A 17,072-nucleotide genomic window follows, 5' to 3' on the forward strand; every position below is an offset into this window, starting at 1 on the left:
CTTATATAAAATGACAAGCAGCTTCTACAAAGTAACAAAACAGGTACAGAATTCAATCAGGCAATGACTTTTTAAATCTATCTTAACCAATGACTAGGCAAAACAACAAATATCACAATTCTAAGCGAACTATAACAAGCAGCTATATGGAGCAACAAAACAACAAACTATAGCAAGGCAGGTGAGACTTACAAGCTTTATAATCTTAACAAACTGACTTATTAAACTAAAGAAACAAAATCTATGGTGCACCTTATGCTATGGGGAAGTTAGAGGGCAGAGTGGGATGTGCCCAGAATACAGCTCCCAAGGCAGCCCCCAAGGAAGCCAAGGGAGGTGGCTGCAGCAGTGGATACAGCTGAAAACAGTGAGTCCAAAGCAAAGCCCACAGGAGCAGAGCTTAGCAGCAGCACAAACTTACTTTTAGTGGCAGAGTGCCACAGAGTTTGAGAGGTTTTAAAACACAGACCAAGGTTTAGCTTGAGTCTGTGTGCTGGGGAGATGGAGCCAGCAGCTAAAATAATAAAAGTATAGAAAGTTTCACAGAGGGATTCTTACCAGCCCCCAAGGCAGCAGCAGAGGCAGAAGCAGGCACAGCAGCAGCATCAGAGGATGCAGAGAGGACTCAATTTGTTCACAATAATCAGGAGATCTCCAGACAAAATTCGTTGTTCGTGGGAGGGGAGTTTAAAAACAGGGGTATGCTCAAAAATGAAATGAGAGCGGAGAAAGGAACCCCCAGAACCCCTGGCTGATCAGACCAGGCAGCAATGCAGGAATCTTTCTAAAGTCTATTCAGAAAATGTCTGTTTATAAAGGCAAACCTAGGCAGCTTCCCACCAGTTGCTCCGATTGGCTGCCCCTCTTACAGGGAGGAGAGAAAGCAGGGAAAAGACTGCAGGTAGGCATAGAACATGTCTGAACAAGTCCTGAGCCCCCAGGTGACTTAGAAGCACATGAGGTCTATGACTCATGCCCAGGATCTTAAAAACCAATAGGTCTTGCAGCTCTGGACATTGCCTACCCTACACCAAGCCCAGGTTTAACAAGGTGATAACAGGACTAACCCTTTGAACATGGCAGTGGTCCCACTTAGCACGCAGCACAAGTGGCCATCCCTTTGAGAAGGGCAATGGCTCTTGTTAAACAACTTAAGGGGCCCTCCCTTTGAGAAGGGCAGAGGCCCTGGTAAACAGCTTAACAGCCAGGGAGGGGCAGCCACAGAGGAGAAGAACAAAATGGAGTAAGGGGACAGCTTTAAGAAACAAAATGGAGCTGTAACAGACAACCTGCTTGGTCTTTGTCTCAAGGGGGAGACAACAAAGAGCACAAACAAAACTTTCTCCCACCCCCAGATTTCAAAGTATCTTTCCTCATTGGTCCTTCTGGTCAGGTGCCAAGTAGGTTAATTGAACTGATTAACCCCTTACAGGTAAGTGATTCTGTACCTCTGGCCAGGAGGGATTTGATGTTACTGCATACATAAGTGGTTACCCTTCCCTTTATATTTATGGGATTTCCCCCCCACCCCTTTGGCTTGTACAGCTGCTTCTCAGATTGTGTTAAAGACTCTGGTATGTTGATCATACTCCACATTTGAGCATGTTGTCCCCTCCACTGCACCTCAGAATATCATTAGGTGTTCTGCTGACACCTTGGTTCAGAATATTGGCTTGTGCTGATCTCCATTGCAAGAGGTTAAATCATGTCAGCTGGGAAAAGCAAAGTTGTTACGCCCAGACTTTAGGCTTTGTAATTGTGGGGATGGAGAGCAAGAAAACAAAACAAAAATCAAAGGGTTTTTAAAAGGAAGGGGGGGAATCACTTATGCTGGCAAAATGTCTCCCCAGCAGGAAATAAAAGGGGAACACATCAGTTGCCTTGAGAAAAAATGTTTTGCAATCTTTCTGTAGGCATCTGTGCAAGTTGTTGGGCCACAGGGGGAAGGCATGGACTGAAATGGGTCCAGCCAGCTTCAATATGTTTTATTTCACTTCTGCTGGCTGACACAGGACAGCAAAAAGCCAGTAAAAGCCAATTAGAGCTGACACCATTACAAGGGATCCTAGGCAGACTCCTGGGAGAGAGACATGGGAACCTCTCAAAGGAAAGGAACATCTCAAGATGGCTTCTTATGGAGGTTGAAAGCCTCTGAAACTGGCTAGTGCCTAAAGTGACTACCTCCCAGCTTCATGCTGGATCTGACTCAGCAACTCAGTCAGAGATCATGCCAAGGAGGCAGGATAATACAATAATGCACCTTTCCACTTTCAGCTCTGCATATCAATGGGGTCTCAAGTGTTTAATCACAGCAAAGGTCCTGGGGAGAGAAGAGGGAAAGAAAGTTTAGATTCAGATCACACAGGCTGCTTATTTCCCCCCCCCCCCCCATGTGAGTGGACTTGATCAAGAGGCCACTGAATTCAGAATCCTTCCATTGAATTAATGGGACACTGGATCAGACTCAGGATTTGAATTTCAACCAGGAGCTGTGGAAATGGTTCTGATTTTACAAAACCCAAACTGGTGATGGCTGGATCTGGATCCTAACTGCCAGAGGTTCAGGGCTTTGAATAAATAGTTCTGGTTGGGCCTGTTTCTGATACAGCATCCAGGGAGGTGCTAGCATCATCTTGTTCCCTGGGATACCATGGTGACTAGTGGCATGTCATGGCATATACAGGAATGGACACTTGACCAGGGTGATAGTTTCACCTTGGTGCAGGTGAGTGTGATTGCCACATTTGGAGATAGAAATTAATTCCCCCCCAGGGCACATTAGCAGGGGCTGGCTAACCTCCACCTTTGAGCTAGCATCATCTGTCAAGATTGTGAAATTTTATGTCATCAAGGACTGCACTGAAGGCTTACCCAAGGGCTGTGCCTAATTTGCATGAATATTTACATATATTTGCATAATTTAGCCTAACAAGTGATTAGGCAACATTCCCTTGCTGTTAAAATGTGACATTGGGAACGGCAGGTTTTGGCTGCATCCAGTACAAGGTAATGGTGCCTGGGGACTTTGTACTGTCAGTGCTGGTGAAAGTGGCAGATTGACTGCTTGGGAGACTGCAGTGGTCTGTCTGTGGAATAGGCAGGACAGGCTCCCACTCCCCGTGTCCTGTAAGCACCCCTTAACCCAGACAGGGAAGGGATACCTACAGGGGTACTAAGATCCCTGCCTAATTTCTTCCTCAGCCTCCCTGGGGAGACTGCCAACCAGGAGTTGGACTGAGATCACTGGCTCCTTCCACATGGGCCAGCAAACAAACATTGGGATAACGACTTTTAGTCAGTTATCTTAGGCCCAGTCCATCGCCCACTGAAGACAATGGAAGTTTTGCCATTGGCTTCAATGTGGCGCTCATAAACTGCTCTTTAGCCCAATCTGCTGAGCCATAGTATTGCATGATACTGCAAAACGTGCCTTACCTAGGCTGAGAACACATTCATTTTGCCATAAACAGCTCATTAGAAATTACTTCAAGCCCACCACAATTCACCAGTTTTGCACTTAGAGTAGGGGGAATTTTGCTGCATTGCCTAGTGGAAAGGGTGAGATTTTATCCTGGATACAATTTTCAGTTTACCTTGAATACCCTTTTTAGTGAGCAGGTGCCAGCAATGCCCAAGCTGATAGCTTAATGCTCTGATAGGTGCTGTGACTTATCAAAGAGATAACTAAGCAACATCTAGAGTAGAAAGTTATTTTTCATAGATGAAAGGAAGGCATGCAAACAAGAAAAAGAATATAGTCTGAACCCTACAAAAACAAGGGGAACACAAAGCATAAGACACACAAAAAACAATTCAAAGCCAGGAAGAGACCAGAGGAAAATCCAGGAGAGAACAATGAATGGAGAATAAAGTAACATTGAAAAAAGAACAGCCCAGCAACTTGTACAAGAAAGAGCACAGAAAAGACTGAAATGCACAAAAAGAGCCCATCATCAAAAGAGGAGAGAGAAGCAAAACAGAAATAAAAGAACAGCGGAGGCGTGAGGGTGCAAAGAGGGGAAAGACTTCAAAGAGAAAAGGCTTGGAGGCAGAAAATAGCACACATGGGCAAGACAGTGATGGTCTGGTTTGTGACTGAAACCAGAATTGCCAAAGACCCATTGCTTCCAAGAGACAGCCTGTGTAGGACTGAGGTCTGTCAGCACTCGCTTGGAGCTGCCAGTGAGCGTTCTGCACTGCGCTATACTCAATACTCCTGCTTATACCTCTTGGAACTAGTACGCAGAAGGGAAGAGCTACTCTTAAGTAGCCAGGGGCCTGATTTTTCAGTGGCATGTCCGCCATTCCCACTGACAGCAGTTAGAGCTGTGGCACAAGGGGTAAATCCTGGCCCTATTGAAGTTAAAAGGACAACAGTAAACTACCTTGTTTCAAAGGAAAGCTAGGAAGGGTAGTAACAGGCCAACATGCTCCATCAGGAACTCTTCAATGACCTGAAAACCTAAAAGGAATCCTACAAGAAAGTGGAAACATAGACAAATTGAATTCAAAGGTACCTTGATACATTAGGAAAACAATCTGAAATCAACAAGAGTAAATTCAATCAAGACAAGTGGAAAATACTACATTTAGGAAGAAAAAAATCAGGTGCACAACTACAACCAGGGTGATACACTGGCTAGGTGGTATTCCTGTAGGAAACATCTAGGATGACAGTGGATCATAAACTGAATACGAGTTAACACAATGCTGTTGTGAAAAAGGCAACTATCATTCAGGACTGTCATATGGGAGGTGAGACAAGGTTGGGACTCACCACCTCAGCAGCTCCTGAGGGTCATCCTTGGAAATTAGCTCACTCCAGTGGAGCACCCTCTCATGGTGGTGTCTCACCCTTGGTTGGCATCTGAGCCCACATCAGTCTCCACTCATGGCATCTTCTTCCAGACCTGCCCCCCAGCAGTGCCCCTTAGTCCATCTATACCCCTTTGGGGTGTCAATTGCACCCCCAAAGTCACACCACTCTTGGCAGGGGGTTGGTGCAGCCCCAGACAGCCAGTCCCACTGGCCAGGTGTAAGGCAAGGGGGGGACCCAGGCCCACTCACTACTCTGGGTCCCAACCCATGGACGCTCTAGTGGCAGCCATCCTGCCCTCCTTCTCTCCCTCCATCTGACCACATCCCTGGGCCACTTCCCCTTCAGCCCCTCACACCAGCTAGCCCCTTCCCCTCAGGGCCTGCAGCCAGGCAGATACCTGGCTAGACTTACCTTCTGCTCCATCAGGCCTGCCCAGCACTGTGTGGTTCCTGGTGCTACCTACCCTGCTCTGGAGACAGACCTTCCCCTTTCAAAGGCCTGGGACAAACTACCTGCTGCTGTTCTGGGCAGCCTTATATATGGCTGAGCCTGGCCCTGATTGGCTGTCTCCAATCTGGGCCCTGATTGGCTCCAAATTAGCCATTTTCTGATTGGCTGTTCATGTGTGCAGCCCCACTGGCTTGCTGCAGCCTAAATTCTTAGGGCGTGGGGCAGCTGCCTGCCTAGAGGAAGTAATTTTCTGTTCTACTTAGTACTGCTGAGGTCTCAGTTGGAGTGCTGTGTCCAGTTCTGGGCAGCATACTGTAAGGAAGACATGGAGAAAGTGGACAAAGTCCAGAGGAGAGCAACAAAAATGATAAAAGGTTTAGAAAACCCAATTCACAAATTTGTTTGAGGCTGATTTTTTTGGCCATGTTCTAGCAATGACTGACAGCTTGTCAAGGCGAAGTTCTGTCTCAGGCTGGGAGAAAAGGTATGTGTTTTGTTTTTGTTTGTTTGTTTTGCTGTGGGTTGTACTATGGCTTCCTCTTTAAGATGTGGGTGGCTATTGAGAAAAATTCTGTTGCATGGGTGGTTCCTGAATGAATATTGCCCCGTGGCTCAGGGTTGCTGTGCAGGGTCAGGAAGGCAGGGAAACCTCCCTCCAAGTTGTGATACCAGCAGATCCACCCCATAGCTGCTGTTGCGGTCAGGGCTGCAGCCACTCCCATAACCACTGCACTCTCCATACCTCCACAGTGGCACTGGAAGGTGGATCTGCACCCAGTACTCCAGCCGCATTAAGGAGCCCAGCAGAACTGTGATGCGCAAAGGGGACCCAGACCTGCTGCGGGGGCCTCTTTTGCATCCCGCTGCACCAGAACTACAATAGTTCCCCTGCTTCCAGAGCCCAGGCTGCAGGATTTAGCCAGAGATGGGTTTCCCCTGGAGAAATCTCAGCTCTGGCCTGCAATATCTTTGTCTCATTTTCTGCGAGTTTGATAGCTGCTTTCCCTCTCCAGCACTGATTTGGGAGGCTGTGTGGTGAAGTAAATTGATGTGGACACCTGCTACACCCCCCCTCCAAAAACATGCTGCCCCCCCCCCAAAAAAAGGCTTGAGAAATAAATGTAATAAGACTTCCTGCTCCAGAGCTCTTCAGCAATCACCTAAACCAGCCCCACCATTGTCATGCCGTGGAGTTCCTCACACAGCCCAGGTCAGTCGGGCAGTCTGAACAGCCTTCTCCCACCAGCGCTATGGGGAGGGCAAAACCAATGTGGATTAATTTAATATCAAGTTGTGGGGTGGCAGCAGCACATGGGCTGTCCCTGGAGGGAGAGGATTTCAGAGGCCCTACATGGCCTGGCGGTCCTGCCAGAGGGCTCGCCTTTCTTCCAGGACCACTGCCATGCTTTGCAGAAGTTCTTGAGCTCCCCGCATTATAAAGGAGAGGGGGCACCTGGCAGGGTGTTCTCTATGGGTACGTCTACATTTCAGTAAAAGAGCCCAGGTCAATTGACTTGGGGCTCACAAGGTTTGGGCTGTGGGGCTAAAAATAACAGGGTAGACGCTCAGGCTTGGGCTGCAGCCCAGGCTCTGAGACCCCTTGACCTGGCTCTGAGACCCCATGACATGGACTTCAAGACTCGGTGCTGCAGGTTGTTCTTTGCAGTGGAGACGTATCCTCTGAGGGCTCGGGACTCTGGAACTTGTTGCTCCTGGTTCCAGATAGCCCAAATGTTGTGACTTTCTGAGCCCCTTGCCCAGGACACCTGTTGGGTAGGGGATTTGGAGAAGGCTGAGGATTTGTTCCCTGGATAATGAGAAGGGTAGGTGGCTGGCTGAGTTCCCGTGGAACTGATGCTTTGAATACTGCCGAGGTTGAATTTAACTGTATTTATTGTATAATTAATAATGTTGGAGTCTGGGATGGGCATCTTTTAGTATTTAAATCTAAATGAAAAATAGCTTTTAAAAAATATTAATTGAGTGGGTGTTAGCAATGAGCACAGGGAAACCTTGTGGAATCAGAGATTCAGGGGAACGTGCAAACCGGTGTGCTGTGGAGTCTGCAAAAGCAACTTTGAATATGTGAGCCATTTCTTCCACCCTGAGTCACCCCTGCGTCACTCTGGTTTTATGCTCGTGTAACCTTGTTGATTTCAGCAGAGTTACACATGTGTGAAACTGGAGCAATTCAGTGGTGAAATAGGCCCATTATGTGTTATTTCTTTTCCCCCAGGGCGATTCAATTGAAGCAGAAAGATTGTTTTGTTTTGCATTTTCTTGCTACAGGAAAGCCTGTGTTGTCTTGTAAGGAGTCCCCTTGGAGCTAGGTGACAAAGGAAGTTCAGATCCAGATCTGAGTTTTAGAACTGCCAGCCCCGAGCATTCAAAAATGACAAGTAAAGCCCCCAAAATAATGAGATTGGCTTATTTCAGAGTAGCAGCCGTGTTAGTCTGTATCCCCAAAAAGAACAGGAGTACTTGTGGCACTTTAGAGACTAACAAATTTATTTCAGCACAAGCTTTTGTGGGCTTAGAAATCATGTGGCTTAAAATGGATAAGTACATTTGGGGTCTTTTTATTTGTCCTCTGGCTTTTCAGCATTTATGGTTCGCATTTTCACACGTTTCTCTGCAGCAGTGAGTGCTCAACATGTACTTACTTTTTTGAGTGTAGGAGGAGGTTCTTACAAAAACACCAAATATTGAGAGACCAGTGATAAAATTGCACGAGTTAGCAGCACTGGGATTTGAAGACTAGTCACTCACTTTTTAACCAAAACCTAGATCCAAATGCCCCCAAATTTGCTGGGGTCAAGAGAGTGGAGCCACAAAATTGAGAGCTGAATTTTTCTGCTTGGGACCAGTGCTGTCATCACCACAACACGACCAGGAGCACCAGAACATGCCCATAAGGTTTTTAAGGTCAGGCTTGACAAAGCCCTGGCTAGGATGATTTAGTTTGGGTTGGTCCTGCTTTGAGCAGGGGGTTGGACTAGATGACCTCCTGACGTCCCTTCCAACCCTGATATTCTATGAATTCTATGATTCTATAATGTGAAAGGCAAAAGGAAATCAAGGCAGGCTGTGGATATTTGTTAGATAAATTAAGTTGTGTCATCAGCTAGAGTAGGGGAAGGTACAACAAAAAGGCTAGTACGTGTGTGTCACCATTGCCCTTTACTGGTGTGAACGTCAGTTCTGACCAAGAGTCTACTGGCTCCAGCCCACAAAGGACATTGGTAGGCCTTAGTATTAGTGATGCCTAATGGAGATAATCCTTCAGCTCCAAAGTGAGGGACATGTATTCAATATTTATGCAACAGAAATGTCCCCATTACAGCCATGAAGCATGTTTGGCCATTGAACTGTATCCATTTAACACGTGTAATATCCTGTGCCTGGAGTCTCAAGTTCTCTGGCTGTTATAAACGACCGTTTCAGCTCTGTGCAATTTGGTGTATTTGCATACTGAGGGGATCGTAAGTTTCAAGAATAAAAGAACAACAAAAGCTGATTAATTACCGCAAAAGCTAAATTAAAAAAGAGAGGAAAAATTAGAAAAGTTGTTTCCCCATTATATTTCCAAACAAAATGAGCATTTTATAGCTTGCGCAAATGGTTCCCTGGAAAGCACTTTCACTTCCTAATTGTTCATAAATTTACTGACAGGTGGTTACACAGTAGGTGAAACATCGTTATTTTCATTTTTATTGTATACACTGTCTTAACAAGAAAATCTGGAGCAAAAGAGTGTGTGTGGAATATCACTTTGAGGTCCCAGGCAAAAAGGGTAGCTCCGTGGGATGGTATCTGGTTGTAGGCTAGCTATCGCTAAGGCCCATGGGCTTGATTTAGCAGTCCATTCTGTTCAGCAAAGCGGTTAAGCATGTTCTTAAGTCTCACTTAGTTTAATGGCACTGAGGCATTTGCTTAAGTGTTTTACTGAATTCACGCCTATTGACTTAAAGTCCAGCAAACTTTGCATATGAAGCCTCTGAAACTATGCAACAGTTACTGGGATGGAAGGGATTTTCGTGACTCCCACTGTCTGACTTCCATGAGTAAAGCCAGATTGGAAGCTTCATGAGTTGTTTAAAATCCTGGGCCAGTTTTGAAAATTCAGAATAAAATGTGAAGATCCCAGTTTCTGAGGTTTTCAGATTTTGTTTGGGCGTCTTTTTATTTTATTGTATTGTAACGCCTATTTCCGTCCTCAGAAAATCTCACGGCCTGACAATGTCACATTCTAACCCTACCCACAGCCAGTGTTCCAAAGCTGGGCATGTAATGTTTAGCACTTAAATCCTCATTTAGGCACCTAATAAAACTGGCTAGAGGTTTAGAGAGATGAGCTCCTACAACGCCAGTGGTTTCAGCACTTCTGGGTATCAAGTCACTTCTGCTTAGGGCCACAACACAGCGATACACTTACAGGTGGATGTGAAACCTCACTGCTACTCACATGCTTTAAACGGAGGTGTGCGTTCAACTGCTTTGCTGGTTTGGGGTGAAATCCTGGCCGCACTGAAGTCAATGACAAAACCCCATTGACTTCAGTGGGGTCAAGTTTTCACCCACTATGCCTTTAGCTCTGATTCAGCAAGGCACTGAAGCATTGCCTAACTTTCAGCACATGAATGCTCCCTTTCTAGTGCTTGTTGCCCAGTCATCCCAGCTTCATCTTCACATCTGGCCCTCCCCTCTAAGCGGCAAGTAATTGAGGCAGGTCCTGAAACTCAGGTTTAAATCATTTGGAGCCAGACACTCCAGGTGTTTAAAGTTTGGCATGTGCTTTTAGGGAGACCAGATGTCCTGATTTTATAGGGACAGTCCTGATTTTGGTGTCTTTTTCTTATATAGGCTCCTATTACACCCCCGCCCCCTGTCCCGATTTTTTCACACTTTCTGTCTGGTCACCATAGCTTAAGTGCTTTCCTGAATCAGGCGGTAAATTTGACTTTAAGCACCCTGGTTTGAAAATGCTGTCGTTGGATTTTAGGTTTGAGGCTAAATCTGGATGGAGAAGGAGTTTTGGTTGGTTGGTGGAAGGGGTTGAGAGGAGGGAGTGGACAGGGGTTTCAGGCTGTGAAAGGGGCTTGTATGTTTTCCAAAACATGTTTTCAAGCAGTGTTTTTAGAGACAGGAAGAGGAGACGCAAGAAGGCACCATAACTGGAGAATAACTGCTGGGGTGGAAACTCTCTTCTGAAGCTGCCCATACAAATTGTTTGGACATATTTTCCCCATGAAATGTATTTTCATCAGGGGAGCCAGATAAGGATGTCAGGGAAGGGGAGTATTTAAGCACAAAATTGAACTCAAACCAAAATGCTTTTAGAGAGAGAGCGATGGGTGCATAACTTGCCTGTCTGAGAAATTTGACAAAAATCATTTTGTTGACCAAACTCTAGCTGTCAGATGTACTTAATCTATTATCTCGATAAAATCAACTCTGACGACTCTCTCAGATTGTGCTGTCATCAAAATTGATTTTATCAAACAAGATAATCTTTGATGTCAACAAGCAACACTTTGTTAAAACTCCAATTTCCGCCCCCCTCCCCACTTTCTGTTCTCATAGGCTAAATGGGATTCTGAGACACAATTACACATTGTCACTCTTCACCCTGCCACAGTCCCCCAAACCAGAAACAAATTGGAAGAGGTTAACCGGGGGTGAGCATCTTTCAAGCCTCCAGATGCCTTCATCCCCACAAAGAATAACAAAGCTTAGATGCCCAGGTTTTCAAACACAGCCGGCTGAGCTGTGCTTGAAAATTGTGTGCACAAAACCATCCATTTGTATTTGACACTTTGGTGTGTGTCTGTGTGTGCCAGCATGCCTTTTGCAGATCCAGGCTTGGATTTTCAAAAGAGCCCATGGGAGTTAGGCACTGAGCTCTCACTGAAAGTCAATAAGAGTTGGTATGTAAATCATTTAGGCCCCATTGAAAAATTTTACCCATAATCTCCAGATTACATGTTCATATTTTTTCGGTGCCACTGAACCAGCTAAGTTTGAAAACTTGGCTCCCCGGGCTGAATCCAATGCCCAGTGAAGAAAATGGAAAAACTCTGGTTGTCTTCGGTGGGCATTGGATCAGAGCTATAATGTCTATGCATGGCTTAGGCTATTTGCTTACAATAAATAGAAGACTCTGGTTGAAGATCTGCCATGTGCAGAAAGCCAGCCCAAGGTCTATGTGCCACTGAAGTCCCATGCAGGCCCCATTTTAAGGACCTAAGTGGAAGTTCATTGTCGCAAGGATTTTGTGCGGGCCTTCCGCAAGGGGGTGAATTTCACCCTCTCTGTTCCCAAAGTTAATCCCGACTAAACTCAATTTGTACAAATCTCCCTGTCCCAAATCTAAACGTCAAAATAATTAGTGCAAAATCTGAAAACATTACTTATTTATCTGTTCTAAATCAAATTCCCCAGGAGGTTTCACTATGTGATCAGTTGCCAACCCACCTGGACAGTTTGCAGCTCCTTTGTTCCATTGACTGCTCCATCAATGTGTCCAGCTTTGTTCTCCCATTCAGCCGTCTGTGCTGCAAACGTTACCTTGAGCTCTTTGATTTGTTTGGTTTTGCCCTTTTCCCCAGCCTTCATCTGCATTTTGCCTAGTTCAGCAGTTTTCAACCTGTGCTCCACGGACCTCTGGGGGTCCGCAGGCTATGTCTAAGGGGTCCGCAAAAGGTGGTTGTTATCAGAGAATGGTAGTTTTCAACCTGTGGGCCATGGGCATGTGCATTTGAAACATTTTAGGGGTCCGCAAATGAAAAAAAAAAAGATTGAGAATCACTGGCCTATTTAAATTGTTCTCTCATCAGCTGAGGAACCTGTTCCCTGACAGCACCTGGTGTGGGGTGCACTTAGTACAATGATAACGCTATCACTTGACCTAAAGGAGGAGCTGTTTTTAGCTTCAGCAACCATGCCACTATTAGCCTCCTTTTGGGGTGTAAACAGGACAACAGCAATATGATAAAATAGGGCATGGCAATGGCTCTTCATTTTCACCTATCGGTGGTCAGTACTGTACAGCAGGTCTTGCCCTTTCAGACTATGTCCAAGTAGCATGGATGCAATTTTCAGGCAACATGGGGTCACGATCAATTTTTCAGATGAAAACACTCTGCATTAGAAATTGTGTCACCAGCAATTTGTTTAAATCTCCAGTGCTGATGCATTTTCTTTATTGTATTTGACCTCCTTCAATAGAAACAAACTACTTGTTTCCTTGACAGCAAAGAGGATCTGACCTCCGAGGAGCAGCCTACAGAAATGTTCAGAAGCTTACGCTGTGTGATGGTTGGGGAAAATGTTCAGAACAAATTAGATCAACGGGAAGCTGAGAAGCCACACAGGCAGCTTTGACAACACTACTCCGACCATGAAAGGAGTGGGTGATATCTGCAGGGAGCTAAGAAACCCTGGCTCTCTCTTGGTTGAAGGCAGAACTCTTGCTTCAATAAAAATAAATATTGTGAAAGGTTAGCCACCTTTAATAGAACAGCAAAGTCAAGGTATCACCTTGAGGTACCAGAGAGGCCACTGGCTGAGAATAAAAGGAGCAGAGAAAGCAAGCTAATGGCTCAGGGAGGATGTTTCCCACCTTGGGTACCACTAGCTAATGAACTGAGCTCAAAGGAAGGGTGCAAAATCATTAATGAAATACTGAGTGAATGATAAAACCATTCTAAATCCCATCTATATTTTGCAGTGACTCAACGGGGTTGAGTTTGATTGTCCCTAACAAGACAGATCGCACATTCGTGGCCATCCTTTGTATCCGAGAAGTAATTAAACACTTGCCAAATGACAGTTTTCAAATGGAATGTCGGGCTGGAGCCTCCTCCAGAAATAATGATGCGGTTGTTGCAGCAGTACCCAAAGAGAAAAGCTCTTTGCTGTGTTCCGAAACCACCTCTCCGTTTGTGCTTCAGTCCAATTTGGTAGCTTTGACAATTAATTTCCTCTGCGGCTATCTTCTGTGTGTGTGTGTGTGTGTGTGTGTCTATTTCTAGTGCACTTTTCCACAGCGAGTCCTAGAGGAATACTGGTCATGAAAGTCCAAAAAACACTCACTGCTGCCATCAAGCCTGTGTATTTTTAGTAAGCTGTGTTATTGATGGTGACTTCAGTAGAGCTGTAGTGGGAGACTAAGACTGCTGATGCATCAGAGTAACAGAGAGTTAAATAAGAATGTGTTCTTTACTCAGTAATTTCTTTCTGCATTGGGGAAACTTTAGATTAAAAAAAAAAGACAGAAGGTTTAAAACCAGGTTCTGACTGCGCAGCAGTTTGGTCCCTTCTGAATTATGCAGCTGGAGTTTAATGTACAAGGTGCTGAAAGTGCTAGTCCCAGTCCTGCAAAGTGCTTAATGCTAATCACATAAGTGGGCACTGACTTCATTGATTTGCATAGTCCCTGCTCACATGCTTTAAATGACATAGGTACCTAAGCAGAGCCATGATATTCAGCACCATGCATGACCGAGCCTTAGGTGTGCTCTGACCAGAGGAGATCATACAATACTTACACTTATGTGTTACTTTGCCGCTAAAAAATGCAAAGCACATTATAATTGCATATTTTTAATAAATTAAGCCTCATAACATCATTGTCATCCTCATCATTATTTAATTAATAATTAGGTCATTTGTTTGTCTTACATTAGAACCTAGTGCTTATAGAGCCTAATCAGGGAGCAGGGCACCCTTGTGCTAAGCGCTGTAAAAAGATGTAGGAGATAGTCCCTGCTCCAAAGACTAGTGACAAGATGCTACAGGTGGGTGAAGTAGACAAGCGGAAGGAGGGAGAGTGAAGTAGCAATGAGCGTACATTTTCACACAGACTAGCTGTGGATATGATGTACCTTGTCCCTTGCCTAGCCAGTAGGTACATTTGATGTAGTGAAAGGGACACGGACCTCTTAAAAATCATGGGTTGCAAAGAAGGGCATATCTTACTAATATCAGCCTGGATTGTTTCATATGGAAGAATTTTAGAAAGCCAGTTTGTGTGTTACTGTCAGCATAACTGTTTGCCTTTCTCTTGGCTTGGACAATGCAAGTCAATGGAGTCAGTTTCACTTACTGATGAAATATTTGGGTAGCAAGCACTGGAGAGGAAATGTTTCTGGGTTTAAAAGAAAACAAGTTTTACTGGATTATTGTTATTATTATTATTATTATTTATTATTATTATTTTGAAGGAAACATTTCTATTGGACTTAGGTTGTCTAACACCTTGTTTTTGTGGAATGTAAATGGTGGGCCAAATTCAAATTGACAGTGTCCTTTTCAATATTGTAATAATCTTGCTAGTGTGTATTTGTACCACTGCCCACCGCTGGGTGCACTCAGAATTGCTCAGTTGTGTGTCATGGGCCTTGTATTGCTAACAGAGATTCTCGTTTAGGTGGCCGGGGCATTTGGCGCAGAAGGATCTGAGTTCTGTCCCTACTGTTGGTGAGAGGTTCTGAGTTGCCATAGGTCTGGGGCTGAAGCTATGAAAGCACAGGTTTCGGCCTGGGCTGTACAGAGACCCTCCCAGGAACCTGCGTACCTACTTGGGCAGCTAGCCCACTCTGAAGTCCATGCTGCCAGAGCTCCACTGCTGTTGGTACCTGGCTGGTGTAAATCAAAGCTAGCTCGAGCGTGTCTACATGTGCTGCAATCACACCTCCAGCTGCAGCGTAGATCTGCCCTGACTGCTTTATCACAGCAAGGTGTCCAGCAGCAGAAAGAATAAGGCTGTTTTCGGCCTGGTTGCATGGCTGCTGCCAAGTGCTGCTTCACACAGACAGCTGCTCTAGCTTGTCAGGGAGGAAAGATAGTCTTGTGGCTAAGACTTTGGATTGGGTCTCACGGTTGCTGGACTCATTACCCAGTTTTGCCACTGACTTCTGATGTGCCCTTTGGCTAGACACTTAATCTCCCCGTCTCAATCCCCCCATCTGTAAACATGGGGATAGTGACACTTCATTTGTCCGTCTTGTCTATTTGGATTGTTAATTCTTCGGGGCTGTCTCTTACTGTGGGTACATACAGCGCCTTGCACAATGGGGGCCTTGATCTCAGCTGAGGTCTTCAGGCATTACTGTAATACAAATAATAATAAGGGAGGGATAAAAGAAACAGAGGAAAAAGATGAGGTATCAAGTGACAAGCTGTGTCTGCTCATTTCTACTGCTGCTGCCAGGCCTTTTCTTCCCATCTGTAAAGGAAATAAATACATTAGGGCTGATTAGTCCTTCGTCAGAGCTCTGACCCAGCCAGTGCTTTTTATAGAAAGTTTTACTTCCCTCGCTGAGCTTAACTGGAGTCGTTAATATATTTCTCCTTCCTTTGCTGGCTTCGCACACACCATCTAATTAGTTCCTGGACGATGACATCTCCAACAGCTCCATCCTTCCAATGCTGGGGAGCAGAGACGGGCTTGGAGACTCTTGACAGAGCTATAAATGGAGAGTGCTTTATATAGCAACGGAGAGAGGGGAAGGGGGCTGGCCTGTGTCTGACCTTTGCTAGGGTTACGGTCGTGCTTCCTGGAGGTGACAGCTGCGTCTGATGAAGGGCACGGCTGCGCGGCTTGCCTGGAGGATTAAAAGGACAACAGCAAACAATTCCCTTGTGAGGTTTTTGGGAGAGGAAAGAAGAGGGCTGTGGAGAGCTGGATAGACTCCCAGACAGCTACAGAGAGGACTGAAGGGAGCCTAAGGTGCCTGGGAAGGGTCAGAGACAGTCTGAGAGGGCTGAGGGAGACTGAGATTGTTGGGGCAACACCTAAGAGGCCCAGAAAGGATCTGAGAAGTGTGGGTCATAGCCACCTCTCCCATATAGATGGGACAGGCAGTGGACTTGGGATACTAAGCATTACGTTGTTGTTTGTCCAGGTAGCTGCGGGCTGGCACGTTAGATAGGGACATTTGCTTGTGCTAAGGTAGAAGAACTCCTAGAGATTGCCCTTGGGACGGGGCGCTGCCCCAAAATGCTATTGGAGCTGGGCCACAGAGCAGCCGGGAGCCTGCCCAGCTGCAGACGTCTTGCAGAGCTTTCCATCCCCCACACGACTGACTTTAACAAAGCGGAGATGTGTGGAAAGCCATAGGAGGAGTTGATACATAGGCGCCGTCTTTATGAGTTGCCGGGGAGCTGTGCTCCGTCCCAGGCCCTGCTCCCGCTCCACCCCTTCCCTTGAGACCCCACCCTTGCCCCACCTCTTCACGCCCACGCCCTGCCCCCGAGCGTGTCCTGCCCCTCGCTTCTTCTCCGTCCCTCCCACCCCAGCACCTCCTGCATGCCGCCGAACAGCTGATCCATGGCGCCCGGGAGAAGCTGGGAGGAAGGGGGAGGAGCTCATTGGTGGGGCCACTGGGGGAGGAGGAGGAGGAGCTGATTGGAGGGACTGCCGGTGGGTGTTGATCCCCCCCACTGTTTTTTTTCTGCAGCCCTGGAGCACCCACGGAGTTGGTGCCTATGAGTTGATAGGTCCGTAACTGCCTCTGAATCGAGAAAGGCATTAACAATTAATGTAAAAAGGGCCATGGCTCACCTTACAGCTACAAATATTGGAGGAAAGTCCTCCCGCAACAAGGGAAAATAAAGTGCCTATCTCCATGTGAGCAGCCAGAGAGCTCTCAAGAACACTCACTCAGCATAAAGGAGCCGGGACTCGGGCAACACGTGCTGCCCTCCTACAGAGTCCAAGAGCGATGGAGCAAGGAGGACCCTACACTCAGAACACATCGCAGGCGAAAGGAGCGGGAAGAGGACTCTTCTCCAGGAAAGT

At 46.1% G+C, this 17,072-nt stretch overlaps 1 protein-coding gene and 1 long non-coding RNA gene across 9 annotated transcripts in view; one reads left to right on the forward strand and one right to left on the reverse strand.

Annotated features, from left to right (window-relative positions):
* OPCML (opioid binding protein/cell adhesion molecule like) overlaps positions 1 to 17,072 on the forward strand; it is an 823,390-nt gene that overhangs the window by 667,203 nt on the left and 139,115 nt on the right. The gene's annotated exons all lie outside the window — the stretch shown is intronic.
* LOC123354651 lies at positions 1,496 to 5,318 on the reverse strand. The gene is made up of 3 exons (XR_006574795.1): positions 5,231 to 5,318; positions 4,386 to 4,474; positions 1,496 to 2,320 (listed from the first exon to the last, which is right to left on the reverse strand). It is a non-coding gene; the product is annotated as an uncharacterized LOC123354651 (long non-coding RNA).

The sequence above is a fragment of the Mauremys mutica genome, chromosome 22 (genome assembly GCF_020497125.1).
Source record: "Mauremys mutica isolate MM-2020 ecotype Southern chromosome 22, ASM2049712v1, whole genome shotgun sequence".
Classification (NCBI taxonomy): Eukaryota; Metazoa; Chordata; order Testudines; family Geoemydidae; genus Mauremys; species Mauremys mutica.